Source organism: Triticum urartu, chromosome 3A, assembly GCF_056163025.1.
Source record: "Triticum urartu cultivar PI428250 chromosome 3A, HENAU_Tu73, whole genome shotgun sequence".
Lineage (NCBI taxonomy): Eukaryota > Viridiplantae > Streptophyta > Magnoliopsida > Poales > Poaceae > Triticum > Triticum urartu.
In genome coordinates this window covers 710,729,333-710,743,261 of record NC_141875.1, presented here as the reverse complement: position 1 = coordinate 710,743,261, position 13,929 = coordinate 710,729,333, and the positions used below count along the sequence as shown (strand labels likewise).

The 13,929-nt window shown below is 43.5% G+C and overlaps 3 pseudogenes; 1 reads left to right on the top strand and 2 right to left on the bottom strand.

Annotated features, from left to right (window-relative positions):
* Positions 1-390: 390 nt before the first annotated feature.
* Positions 391-1,267, bottom strand: LOC147981989 (uncharacterized; annotated as a pseudogene).
* Positions 1,268-7,058: 5,791 nt separating this feature from the next.
* On the top strand, positions 7,059-8,096 carry LOC147981988 (protein STRICTOSIDINE SYNTHASE-LIKE 10 pseudogene; annotated as a pseudogene).
* A 4,586-nt stretch (positions 8,097-12,682) lies between these two features.
* Positions 12,683-13,929, bottom strand: LOC147981987 (uncharacterized; annotated as a pseudogene).

Sequence of the window (13,929 nt, the reverse complement as noted above, 5' to 3'; positions counted from 1 at the left end):
TGCCTCGTCGGACGGCGAGACCAACATCCTTATTACAATACTTTAAAAAACATTGTTTCTCCCCGAAGGTACAATGAAATCCAAAATCATCTAAACATGAAACTGAAATCAAATTCCTACTCAAAGTAGGCACATAAAGAACGTCCTTGAGCTGAAGTAGGAAACCAGTGTGCAACTTCAAGGTGAGGGAGCCCACGGCTTCAACTTCAGCCTCCTTCCCATTCGCGACATTAAGTCTTGTTGTTCCCTTTAGGGTATGGCTTATATGGAATCCCTGCAAAGAATTCGCGACATGAACAGTCGCACCTGAGTCAATCCACCATGTAGATTCAGAAAAATCAACATATAGAGATTCATCTAAAAGAGTGATCTCATCCTTACCCTTTTTATTCAGCCACTTAAGAAAACCTGGACAGTCCGCCTTGAAATGATTTGGCTGCTTGCAAAAATTGCAAAGTCTTTCTCCAGCGGCATTTGTAAGATTAACTGAAGTAGCCACTGAAGGTGCGGGACGTGAACAACTTGCCTCGTTGCATTGCTTAGGCTTTGGAGGATTCTTTTTGGAATACTGATTTTTGTTGGGCACATTATTGTTATGAGCATGGTTCTCATGCTTCCTCTTTGCAGAGTTAACATGGAGAGCTTGATCTTTCTGCTCACTCTTCATTCTCTCTTCCTCCTGAACGCAATGTGCAATGAGTTCAGATAGTTTCCATTTGGTTTCAAGAGAGTTATAGTTTATCTTGAATGGATTGAATTGTGAGGGTAGTGACCTAAAAACTAGGAGCACCAGAAGCTCTTCGTTCAAGTCACACTTCATGGTTTTAAGCTTTGCCGTGGAATTGCTCATACTTAAGATGTGCTCCCTCACATTTCCATGCCCGTCATATTTTGCAAGCAGCTTGTGCAAAAGATCATCTTCATACACTTTCTTGGAGCCCTTAAATTGTTCTTCCACCGATTTCAAATATTCGGCGGCACTTTCATTGGCAGGAATAGCCCCTTTAATTTCAGTCGAGATGGAGAAGTTCATAATTAGGAGCGCCATTCTGTTTGACCTCTCCCACTTCTCAACTTTAGTATCATAATCTTTCTTAAGCTCAGCATACCCAGTGGCACCCTTTGCGGGTTCCACTGGTTTACTTTCCCTTAGTGCGAGGTGAACCTCATGCCATCCGAGATGGAAAAGCAACGAGTTCTTCCACGATTGGAAGTTATTCCCAGTAAGTGGCTCGATCTCGAGGCCACGAGAACCGGAAGCTGTCATGTTTCGAAATGTCATAAGTAAAGGAAAAGAACATCATAATTAAATTAAATTGCACAAAAATTAACCTACGTTGGTTTGATCAATTTTCATGCAAAATTAACTCCAAATTATATCACCGTTGGGCAGAAAATAATAAGGAATTAACGCAGCGGTCAGATCCTCCGTCAAGATGAGATGCTGATACCTCGGGACAACGCTGCTACCCGCACCATCGATGCGCCCAACCCCGGCCACCTCCATCACGAGTCCACGACTCTGCTGCCAGAAGCATCGACTCCGCCGGTTCTCGGATGACTTCCCCTCGCCCCTGCTAAATTTCAACAGTGGAGGGGCATCGATCCCATCCTCTCCAACATGTGTCTCCTATTACGAATCCATGCATCTCTCGTATCAGCCATCAGCTACCTATGTCATGGATGGCTTGGTCGCTTCCAACGCCTCTCGGATCCTGCCCGAGGAGATGAGGATTTAGTTGGTTGCAGAGAGCCAAGAGTGGGAGTGGCTAAGGTATGCTGACTTACCTGGCAGTGTCGCGCCGACGCTGCCTCAGCCGGTTGAATACCCACCGAGTCATCAACTTCGCCGACGGCGCCACCGCAACAGAAACCGCTAATGACGCCAGGCAGTGTGCAAGCCGGTGCAGACCAATGGACGCGCTCTTCCGACGAGGCCGTAGCATGCATCTTCCACCGTGTCGGTCAACATGAGTGGCAGATCATCATTGCAGATCGATAGCTGAAGCTGCAGCAAAGGCAACCACAAGGTGCCTTTTTTCCCTTCTTTTGCATGTTCAGTTCCCTCAATTATTTATTGCTCCTTCTCTCGCCCTGTTTTCACTCAACTATTTGGTGCGCCTCCTCTCTCCCAATTAGCTTGTTTATTATACATAAGGAGAATTAATTCCTTCTCCGAGTAAGTACTACTGGTGGCAAGTCTATTTTTTATCCTTCAAGATTTTTGTTGGTGTGTTTTTTGATCTAGCTCTGGTCTTTCATGCTTTTTTCTCGACCTCCAAATCCTTTTGGTTGCCATATTATTTGAGTAGGATCTGCTACTTCATGCATTTTCAATTATTTTTCTTTGCAGATCTGTATGCCTTCATGGTACCGCCTGCTACATGCTCTTCATGGAGCCACGGTCGAGGAAGCAGAGAAAGCGAACATATATGTATTTTTGTTGTTTTGTGCCGTGCCACACTAGCACATTACTGTTACTATAGTTATTTACTTGCTTGCATGTAAAACTTAATTAGTTTTTCCTTTCAGTTACATCATGTTATTACGAGTATATGATATGTACTTATGAAATACGCACTTCTACATGTAGATTTGCCTTCATTGGGTACAAACGGAATGAAGGTCGAGAAAGAATTACATATAAAGAATCATGAAAAAATGATTGGTCATTTATTGGTATCTTCACGTTACTATAAACTTTGTTTATGTAGGATCACCCAAGGATATAATTCTTCATCTTTACCATGCATATTTTCTTCCCTTTTCTCCGATAACGCAGAAAAATAAATAGGAATCAAGAATAAGAGATTGTTATGCTACCGCATTCCTGCTGATAGTTTTTAAAACACACGCACTTTTTGTTGTTTGTTTGAACCTTGCATGTCTCCTAGTAAGATAAAGCATGTTTCTATATTTAAGAGACATATGGTGATCAAGGAGAATGATGAGAATCATACATCAAGATTTTAGTGGGTGAGCTGTTATCTAAACTTACAAGTCATAACTCACAACTAGTGAAATTTTGGCAAACACCAAGCGTAATTTGCCAATACATACTGCCTACAATATAGCTGTAACATTTGAACCCTTCTTGGTTTACTAGGAGGTGTCAAATCAACTATAGTTCGCGTCATCACTGTAACCAAGTTATATAGTATGTCCCTTTGTTGATACTTCGGAGCATAATTTTTTGGGTAAATGAATGTTTTATTCAGTGTGAAGTGTACTTTATTATGATAGTTATACCGGCTAATTTTTTGTATTGCCCCCGCAAAAAATTGTATTGCCATGTGATAACGGTGTTCTACTACTAAGCATGGTCTTAAGGCATATTACTACATGTGCTTCATGCTTCATACTTTTCCCGAACATAGGTTCCTCAAAAATGTTTTCTTATCTGAACATTTATTTGAAGTAGCATTCAGTTATTTTTGTTTTTAGCATATATTCCCGCAGCAACGTGCGGGGTGTCATCTAGTTTATTTTAAATGTGCACCCTGGACTGTGTGCTAATCACACAGTACTAGCTAGACTCAAATATTTAAGAACACCAGATTCTGCAACATTAATCTCGCGTTGTTCATTCGAAGCTTTGATTACCAATCTAATTATCGTGTCCCCTCGGTATCTAATTAGGATCCCAATTTCATAAAATAAATGTAGGTTTTAAGTTCGACCTGTAGGTTTCAATTAACCAAAGGGACAAAGCTCTATCTCAACATGTAGGGTTAGCAACCTTAGAAGTTTAAAATTTCAATAGTTGGGTAATGCACTTATTTTTCCAAGCATGAGAATTGTACTATTTGCGTGATGTTATAAGAAAAGAAATTTATAATATTCGGTATGCAGTCACTTAGTGACCAAGAAGAAAGAAGGCTTTTTTGGGAAGAAAAGAGTGGAATTTGTCAAGGACACGACTTGATACACACATACAAAAAAAAGAGAGGCTTAATCGGATATGCACGCACTATTTGAGAGGCTTAATCATATGAGATGTCACCCGCTCATGAGAAGCCGCACGGTCACTTTCTGACCGGCAACTAGTACAGCCTAGATCAAGAATCCACACAAGCACTTTCTAATTCATGTGAACATAAAAAAATGAACTTACATAGTAAAAACTGCCAGAGTTTCAGTAATTTTAAATTTTCCTGGATTAACATTCAGGAATGTCATATCAAACTTCAAGACTTTAACCAACTTTCCACCTGTTTGTACAACTTTCAGAAAAATAACAAACAAACTTTCAGATATAAAGTGGGCAAAAATTTCACAAAATCATAAAAAATTTTAAAAAAATATCCGCCATAAATTTCAACAAATAAATCTGGTCCTTTCAAAATATCATCATAAGTTTTCAACAAAAAATTACCAGCGACAACTTCCAACAATTAAATTGAAATCATCTTAAACAGTTGGGAATTGAATTGTGTTTAATCAGTTTATTTATCCAGGTAGTTCCATCCTAAAGTGCTGGCAATTGAATAGTATTTCCATCAAAGTTAGTACTAACCAGGTTAAGATAGATTGTCATGCCATTGACATGTTGAAAATACAGAGAATAGTCATTGACACCATATGCATACTTTGTATGCCATAAAAATAATTTAACCACTATAATTTTATTTATGTCCTACAGTGAAGAACTTAGATAGTTCAATGCTTTACAATATACTTCAAAATAAAATACTTGTAACTAACGAAAACTTCAACTACAAAAAAGCGTAAAGCTTTAATTACACACGCATGATGTCTCAAGATTGCTAACCCGTAAGGGTGCACTGGTTAATGACTAGTGACATGAATCAAATGCACACAACTTCGCTTGTTATAGTTAAGTGGCTGAAAATGAATTACACCACTGCTAACCGGTGAGACTGAATTTATCATCTAAATGTGAATATAAATTTGTTTGTTGATCATATGAATTAAGGTTAACACCATTTAAAACAGGTTAAGGTACCTCTCTTTTGATCTGTGCATAACGCAAGTGGCCATATATTATTTGCTTCAGGATTGTTATGTATCATTGACATGAAGACGACATGTGATCAACATGGTTAATGGGGAAACAGACAAAGACAACTCTTGACTGAAAATGAGATTAATCAAACACACAAAACATCACTCGTTACAATTAAATGGTTCAAAATAAGAGACTGGTTTTATTATCTAAATTCATACATTATATATTTGTTGATAATAGCAATTAAGGGCAGCATCTGTCAACACAGACTAAGGTATCTCTCTTATGATCTGTGTATAACACACGTACTATGCCAAAAGTTCATATACACATGTTTTTACAGGAAACTACTCCCTCCATTGCTAAATATAAGTCTTTTTTAGAGATTTCAAATGGACTACAACATACGGATGTATATAGACATATTTTAGAGTGCAGATTCATTCATTTTGCTCCGTATGTAGTCCCTTGTTGGAATCTCTAAAAAGACTTACATTTGGGAACAAAGGAAGAATGATTGTACTAGCCATTTAAACAACCGATTACATGCCCAAATCAGAAATTTATTGATGAATGAAACCAGAATGTCAAGTGCTACTACGTGCTTAAATAGCATTTTTGTGTTGGTCAACATCCCATTTTAAGGAAACGCCTCATGTTCCAACAGAACTAGACAACTGATAATCCCATTTAGCATGCAAAATCTAGAATGAGTAGGAACACTGAATAGCAAGTACAAGGAACCTAAAAGAAGTGTATGTTTTCATGTAAGACCGCGGGGAGGCGTCGGATGGGAGGCCGACCCGCATGAGGGGAGGCTGCAGCCAACGGATCAAAGCGGGTTGGGAGGACCATCTACGTGAGACATGAACAGGGAAGGGAGTGATGGCGGAGGAGACGGCATGCATGCATGGGGCAGAGCCACGGCAGTTTAATGCATTTTGCGAGAGAATTGATGGTGTGCCTTGTTTCAAGGAGGAAGGCGAGAGATTAAAGGAACATGAGCGATTCAACATGATGAAATCGGCGGCGGCAGTGACTGGATTGAGAGGAGGAGACGTTGATGGGGCCGGCAATGGCGGAGGTGCGGTAGAGTGCGAGGATTTGGTTGGGTGTGTGGAAAGTTGATGTGTACGGTGTGCTCCTCTCCTCTCCTCTCCTCTAAACGTTGGCGTTGGTTGGGCAAGACGAGAAACGTTTGTTGGGCAAGAAGAAAAATAGTGAAAGTCTGGGAGCTCCGGGGACTCGGCTGGTGGATATGGGCGACACTGGAGCTTCGTTAATGAAAGAATGGAGCACGTACATATTCAAAACACGGACTTTTGCTGGAATCAGGGAAGAAAGAAGAAGACGAAGAAGAAGCGACGGAGGCTACCATGGATGTTGAAACTTCCGAATTTGCCGGAATCGGTGAAGAAAGAGGAAGAAATATGGAGGGCTAGCTTAGCTTGTCGGCGCGGCTGGTGCTCGACGGACGGCCGGCCGCCCCGCGGACATGCATGCATGCCCGTCGGAGACGAGGACTCGGTGCACGTGGACGGACGGCGCCTAGGTTCAGAGGGAGATGTTGCCGGATTCCGGCTGGGAAACTCGACGGCGTGCGTGCCGGACGTTTGAGAGCTAGGCCGGGACAAGAGTGCATGCCAGCCGTTTCTGTTTTCAACTTTTTTTTAGGGGACCAACCTTTTTTTTTTTGTAATCGTGCGTGAGGAAAACGATTCACGATCAAGCACGATTTCACGGGTGCGTTCGGCCGTTCCGTTGCGTGCTCTTCCTCGTTTTGGTGCGTACCTGCGTACGCGTACTACGTAGCATCAGGATCCGGAAACGGTTTTCCTCCATAAACGTTGTACGATGTAGGATCGAAACCCACTCGGCCTCTATCGTACCACATACGCGCCGACTCGGACCACCAGTCCTCGATCGATCAGTGCTACCGCCTACCGCTAGTATATAATGAGGCAGTCTCCAGCTTGGATCTCTCCATCAAACCAAGCCATCCAGAGCAGAGGAGCGCTAATTAACCAACAACACGTAAGTAGGCCAGATCGATCCAAGAGCCAGCGAGAGAAACTAGCAGATCGACGACATGGGGTGCTCCATGAGCCGCCTCCTCAAGACCACTGTCACGCTGGTCATCCTCGTGCTTCTTCTCATGCCCGGGGCCTTAGCCGCCACAAGCTTCGATGCCTCACGAAGCCAACAGCTGCCACTGCCGCGAGGGACGGTCAAAGGGCCGGAGAGCGTCGCCTTCGACGGCCAGGGCCAGGGCCCCTACAGCGGCGTCTCGGACGGCCGGATCCTCAAGTGGAATGGCGAAAAGCTAGGATGGACTACCTATGCATATGGACCCGGCTATGATAGCAAGACCTGCACGCCGTCCAAGTTCAGCCCGGAGACTGAGGCTGCCAGGGAGAGCCGCTGCGGCCGCCCGCTTGGCCTACGCTTCAACCAAAAATCGGGCGACCTATACGTGGCCGACGCGTACAAGGGTCAGATGCGGGTAGCGCCGGGCGGCGGGGAGGCCACCGTGTTGGTCAACCAGGTTGACGGTTTTCCTCTGCGCTTCACCAACGGTGTTGACGTCGATCAAGTTACGGGTCAGGTCTACTTCACCGACAGCTCGATGAACTATCAAAGGTCACAACATGAGATGGTGACTCGCACCGGGGACTCGACGGGCCGCCTCATGCGCTACGACCCACGGACATCGGATGTCACGGTGCTCCAGGCGGGCATGACGTACCCTAACGGCGTCGCGCTCAGCGCCGACGGCACCCATCTCGTGGTCGCATCTACCGGACCATGCAAGCTGCTGAGGCACTGGATCAAAGGGGTCAACGCAGGCACATCCGAGCCTTTTGCCGACCTGCCCGGCTATCCAGATAACGTGAGGCCCGACACTAAAGGAGGCTACTGGGTGGCGTTGCACCGCGAGAAGAATGAGTTGCCCTTTGGTCGTGATAGTCATCGTCTCGCAGTCAGGGTCGGTAATGATGGGAAGATAGTTGAGGAGATGAGAGGGCCAAAGAAGGTGAGGCCCACCGAGATTATGGAGAGAAGCAATGGCAAGATCTACTTGGGTTCGGTAGAGCTTCCTTATGTCGGTGTTGTTAAGCGCAAGTAGAAAACTATTATAGTAGATGCATATCATGGCTTTTTATTTCTTTTTCTTACCTAAATGTAATTTTTCAATTTGTTTTTTCCGGTTCGGACGACCTATTGTAATAAACGTTTTCTATCAGCAAATAATTATTTGTTCTTTCCTCCATATTAACGTGTATAAAAGCTAAATTCCATCATGTTCTCGTTAAGAAGCAAGCCGGGAAAAACTATATATAGAAGAAGCACTAGACTCACAAATGATGCAGCGATTGTTGTGGGCTACTGCCATGATCGATAGTATGACGCTGCTGTCCGGCTAGCTAGGTTCAGCGACTAGGAGAAACTGAGGCTCTTTCAAATGAGGTGAAAAATGTTGACGTCCTTCCGCCAGCAATTCTTGTTGAGGCCGAACTGTAGAAATGTAGATGTTTTTGGTGCCACAGCATGGCTTCAAAATTAATTCCTGTGTGTATCTAATTGAAAGGCCAGTTGCTATTTCTAAAAACAATGACCAGGTTTAATAACACTTGACACCGATGAGCGCCGCCAACACCTTAATCCAACCTCACCTTATGTCGGTGTTGTTAAGCGCAAGTAGAGAACAGTAGATGTATAGAATGTCTTTTTGTTTCTTGTTCTTATACCACTAAATGTAATATTTCAATTTGTTTTTTTCTGATTCGGACAACCTATTGTAATCCACATTTTCTACCAGCGAATCATTTGTTTTTTCCTCCATTTTAACATGTATAAATGCTAAATTCCATCATGTTCTTGGTAAGAGGCAAGCCGAAAAAAACTATGTATGGAAGAAGCACTAGAATCACAAATGATCCAGCGATTGTTGTGGCCTTCTGCCATGATCGATAGTTGGTCACCTCGTCGGCCAACGAAGGGCCCAAGCATCCATCAAACTTTACTGGTGCTGGCTTGCTGGCATCTTGATCAACTTCAACGAGTGCTACTTGTTAGATTTATAATCCCGTAGGATCTACTTAACAGATCGTAAGCCACGCATTAGATCACCTAATAGCACAGATCAGAGAGATGGATTAGGTTCTTACCACCAATGGAAGCAGCCATTGGTGTCGACGGTGCGAAGTCCCGTGCCTGCTCGATGCAGGCTTGATGCAGGCTCGGTGAAGATGCTCGCTGCAGGTAGCGGCGTCCCTCCGGGCGCCACCGGCACTGCTCTGGAACAGGGGCAGAGCTTGGAGATGATCTTCCCGTCGTGCAGCGCTCCCCCAGATCGGTTACGGTTTAGGGATGTGGGGAGCAGGAGTAAACCGTACGAGAACTAGTCTAGCGTAGGTGCCGGCTGCTCCCCCATCTTTTTATGTGCGCTGGCGACAGCGGACCAAAACCATAGTTGGTTAGGGTGCCCCCGATCAGGGCGCGTAAGTTGAGATCGAGGGGTACGAACGTTGGTCCGTGGCCTCCCTGTTTCTCTCTTTAATATAACTTTGTTTCTGGTCTTTTATTTTCGTTTTGGCCCATTGGGCCTCTAGATCAATACCAACATTCTCCCCCTTGATCGTTAGGCTCAATGACTTTTGTCCATTCTCCATAGGAATAATATACCAGAGTAAGGTGTTACAACAGCCGATGAAAAGCCATTGAACCTCAATATTCATAGCACACATCCTATTTCGAAAAGGAAACATTTTTCTTATTGGGAGTGGTTTATATTAGCGGTCCCATAATTCCAGAATCAAGAGGCTTCCAATAATCCCATGCCGGCTACATGCTCACGAAATATATTGGGTGGTAAGCCTTTAGTAAGCGGATCCGCAAGCATATGTGTCGTACTGATATGCTTAACATTAATAGTTTGATCCTGGATTCTATGTTGAAAAACATGGTACTTTAGGTCAATGTGCCTGGCAGCAGCACTTGACTTGTTGTTATTCGCATAGAAAACTACGGGTTCATTATCGCAGTACAATGTCAGTGGTTTGGAAATGCTGTCAACCACTTTAAGTCCGGGAATGAAATTCTTTAGGAATACAGCCTGCCCGGTGGCCTCAAAACATGCTAGATATTCTGCCATCATCATAGATGAGGCAACTATCTTTTGCTTGGAGCTTTTCCACGATATGGCTCCTCCAGCGAGTGTGAATATATAACCTGACGTGGATTTCATACTATCCACACACCCGGCAAGATCAGAGTCTGAATAACCAATAACTTCCAGGTTATCGGACTTTCTATATGTAAGAATGAAATTTTTAGTACCTTGCATATAACGCAAGACTTTCTTTGCGGCCTTCCAGTGGTCCGATCATGGATTAGATTGAAATCTGCCAAGCATCCCGGTTACAAAAGCTAAGTCAGGGCGTGTACATACTTGAGCATACATGATGCTTCCGATAGCCGAAGCATAAGGAACCGACTTCATCTGATCAGTTTCATTTTGGTTCCTCGGACACTGGAAAGTCCCAAACTTATCGCCCTTAACTATGGGGGCAGGTGAGGAAGAGCACTTATGCATATTGAATTTCTTTAGTACTCTCTCAAAGTATGCCTTTTGCGATAGTCCTAATATTCCTTTGGACCTATCTCGATGAATCTCGATGCCAAGGACATACGAGGCTTCACCGAGATCCTTCATGTCAAATTTTGAGGACAGAAATCTCTTGGTCTCATGCAACATATCTTTATCGCTGCAAGCCAATAGAATATCATCCACATATAGGACTAAAAATGTGAACCTACTGCCTTTAAATTTAACATATATGTAGTTGTCCACTTCATTCTTTTTAAAACCAAAAGTTCTAATAATCTCGTCGAACTTGAGGTACCACTGCCTTGAAGCTTGCCTCAAGCCATATATGGATTTCTTTAAATGACATGCCATGTGTTCTTTTCCTTCCACGACAAAACCTTCAGGTTGAGTCATGTAAACTTCTTCTTTTAAGTCACCATTCAGAAATGCCGTCTTGGCATCCATTTGATGCAGCTCCAAATCATAATGAGCTACAAGTGCCATGACAATTCTGAAAGAATCTTTGGATGACACAGGCGAGAAGGTCTCCTTATAATCGATTCCTTCTCTCTGTGTAAAACCTTTTGCTACAAGTCTCGCTTTGAACCTTTCGATGTTCCCTTTGGAATCATATTTGGTTTTGTAGACCCACTTGTAGCCTACCCTTTTGGCTCCATCAGGAACTTCTACTAAGTCCCAAACATCATTCGAGCTCATAGATTTCAATTCGTCTTCCATGGCTACCAACCATTTGGGCGAGTCTTCACTTTTAGTGGCTTCTTTATATGAGGTCGGATCTTGTGCCTTCCCTATGTCATTTTCATCCTCACACATGAAAGTGACATAATCGCTAGAGATGGCCTTTTTCTTTTCCCGTTGTGATCTTCTCATAGGCTCATTAGTATGTGCATTTTCTCTTGCCCGAGAAGGTTGACGATTATCATTGGGTTGAGGATCATCATTTGGCTGAGGATCCTCATCATGCTGAGGATCTTCATTATGCTGAGGCTCCTCATCAGATTGAGGATCCACTTCAGGTTCGGGATCACCAGTAGGTGTCTCATGCATATTAGGCATAGGGATAAAGTTCTGTTGGATAGTCGGGGATGGAACGTACACCCGCTTCTCCTCAAGATCAATCGCCCTAACCTCAATGACTTCATTATCCTCAAAAAACACCGCTTGCCTGGTTTCCACAAACTTGGTGGTATGACCTGGGCAATAAAAGCGATATCCTTTTCCTCTATGAGGGTACCCAATGAAAAAACAACTGACTGTCTTTGGGTCCAATTTCTTAATATGTGGATTGAATGCTTTAGCTTCAGCCGGGCAGCCCCACACTCGCAAGTAATTCAAGCTCGGTTTCTTTTCCACCCACATCTCGTAAGGTGTGCTCGGCGCTGACTTAGTTGGAGCAAGATTTAGGATGTGTGCAGCTGTTTTCAATGCCTCCATCCAAAGGCTTACTGGTAAGTTCGCATGACTAAGCATGCTACGTACCATATCCATAAGAGTGCGATTGAGACGCTCAGCTACGCCATTTTGCTGAGGTTCACCAGGCATTGAATATTGGGCAATTATTCCATTTTCAGCAAGATATTTTGCGAACGGTGCTGGAATTTGCCCACAAGGAGCATGCCTGCCATAATATTCTCCCCCGCGATCAGACCGTACTACTTTGATCTTAAGCTTTGGATCGATCACGTATGGGGTAAATGTAGCCATAGCGAGAGAAATCGTCTGTGAAGGTAATGAAGGAATCAAAACCATCCATAGACTTTACGTTAAAAGGTCCGCATATGTCAGTATGAATAAGTTTAAGGACCGATGTGGCTCTTACTGCTCCTTTCTTAATTGTTTTCACATATTTTCCCTTAATACAGTCAATACAATTGCCCGCATCGGAGAAATCTAGCGGATGAAGTATTTCTTCTTTAATCAATCGTTCCATTCTCCCCCTCGAAATGTGGCCCAAGCGACGATGCCACAATTTCGAAGAAGGATTGATACTTCTCCCATTCTTTTTATGATTGCGTTCATTCATATTCATCTCGCAGAGATTTACACACATAGGATAACCGGAAAGATTTAACATATAAAGTTTGCCTCGTCGGACGGCGAGACCAACATCCTTATTACAATACTTTAAAAAACATTGTTTCTCCCCGAAGGTACAATGAAATCCAAAATCATCTAAACATGAAACTGAAATCAAATTCCTACTCAAAGTAGGCACATAAAGAACGTCCTTGAGCTGAAGTAGGAAACCAGTGTGCAACTTCAAGGTGAGGGAGCCCACGGCTTCAACTTCAGCCTCCTTCCCATTCGCGACATTAAGTCTTGTTGTTCCCTTTAGGGTATGGCTTATATGGAATCCCTGCAAAGAATTCGCGACATGAACAGTCGCACCTGAGTCAATCCACCATGTAGATTCAGAAAAATCAACATATAGAGATTCATCTACAAGAGTGATCTCATCCTTACCCTTTTTATTCAGCCACTTAAGAAAACCTGGACAGTCCGCCTTGAAATGATTTGGCTGCTTGCAAAAATTGCAAAGTCTTTCTCCAGCGGCATTTGTAAGATTAACTGAAGTAGCCACTGAAGGTGCGGGACGTGAACAACTTGCCTCGTTGCATTGCTTAGGCTTTGGAGGATTCTTTTTGGAATACTGATTTTTGTTGGGCACATTATTGTTATGAGCATGGTTCTCATGCTTCCTCTTTGCAGAGTTAACATGGAGAGCTTGATCTTTCTGCTCACTCTTCATTCTCTCTTCCTCCTGAACGCAATGTGCAATGAGTTCAGATAGTTTCCATTTGGTTTCAAGAGAGTTATAGTTTATCTTGAATGGATTGAATTGTGAGGGTAGTGACCTAAAAACTAGGAGCACCAGAAGCTCTTCGTTCAAGTCACACTTCATGGTTTTAAGCTTTGCCGTGGCATTGCTCATACTTAAGATGTGCTCCCTCACATTTCCATGCCCGTCATATTTTGCAAGCAGCTTGTGCAAAAGCTCATCTTCATACCATTTCTCGGAGCCCTTAAATTGTTCTTCCACCGATTTCAAATATTTGGCGGCACTTTCATTGGCAGGAATAGCCCCTTTAATCTCAGTCGAGATGGAGAAGTTCATAATTAGGAGCGCCATTCTGTTTGACCTCTCCCACTTCTCAACTTTAGTATCATAATCTTTCTTAAGCTCAGCATACCCAGTGGCACCCTTTGCGGGTTCCACTGGTTTACTTTCCCTCAGTGCGAGGTGAACCTCATGCCATCCGAGATGGAAAAGCAACGAGTTCTTCCACGATTGGAAGTTATTCCCAGTAAGTGGCTCGATCTCGAGGCCACGAGAACCGGAAGCTGTCAT